General features: G+C 31.0%; 1 non-coding gene across 1 annotated transcript; it reads left to right on the top strand.

The window, feature by feature from the left end:
- The first annotated feature begins 456 nt into the window (after positions 1-456).
- On the top strand, positions 457-528 carry Trnam-cau (transfer RNA methionine (anticodon CAU)). Its single transcript has one exon. It is a non-coding gene; the product is annotated as a tRNA-Met (tRNA).
- The last annotated feature ends 381 nt before the right edge of the window (positions 529-909 follow it).

Raw genomic sequence — 909 nt, 5'->3', positions numbered from 1 at the left:
GAGATACACAAAATAATATCAAGACGTTCCTCTCGACCGGCCACAAACGCTGTAATTGGTAATTCTAAATCTATTCCTGGAAAACGGTTTTGGTTGTGCGTTGATTGCTCATAAATTGTTATTGAAAAACTAACTGACCTAACGGGAAGCACAGTTATTCGCAGTAAAAATAAAAAAAAAAATCAAAACGGTTTTGAGAGTAAATAAATTAAAATTATGAATGAATGGAAAGTTATTACCACAAAGTTAATGATTTTTTATTGTAAGTAGATTCTATGTAAGACTATTGTCTTATATTTTGATTGTTAAACTTTGCAAATATTTCGTTCTTTTACTTTTTACCTGCATACAATAGAAGCAAATCTTTTGTGGATAGTTGCCAACAAAAGAACCCTGCTACTCTTTGTTAAATGGGGATGCAGTAATACTACGTAAATTTCCCTAGCTTTCATTATAAGCAGAGTGGCGCAGTGGAAGCGTGCTGGGCCCATAACCCAGAGGTCCGTAGATCGAAACTACGCTCTGCTAGTCATTTTTAAAGTATTCTTTTTTATTTTTTTCGGTTTTAAAAGCTTGTAACTAAACAATACTAACTTATACCTAAAACTAGTTAAAATATTACCATCTAAGTAAGGGTACTTAGACGTATTAACTGAAAATAAATCTATACTATACTATATGGACTATAATATCGTTTTTTTAAGCAAGGTATAAACTATACGGATATATTTTGACGATCAAATAAGTAAATCATTTAAAAAAAAATAATCCTCTCTGTAGGTGCGAATGTGTAGGTTAGTAATAAACGGTAGTCATTCCAGATATGTAATCAGAATTATCGTTTGAGTTATATCATTGAAGTAATTTTGTTTGTTTTTTCTGAAAGACGATACCTAGCATTTTAAGACA

This window comes from Amyelois transitella, chromosome 15 (assembly GCF_032362555.1).
Source record: "Amyelois transitella isolate CPQ chromosome 15, ilAmyTran1.1, whole genome shotgun sequence".
Classification (NCBI taxonomy): Eukaryota; Metazoa; Arthropoda; class Insecta; order Lepidoptera; family Pyralidae; genus Amyelois; species Amyelois transitella.
The sequence above is the reverse complement of the archived record's forward strand: the minus strand, read 5'-3'. Positions and strand labels throughout refer to the sequence as shown.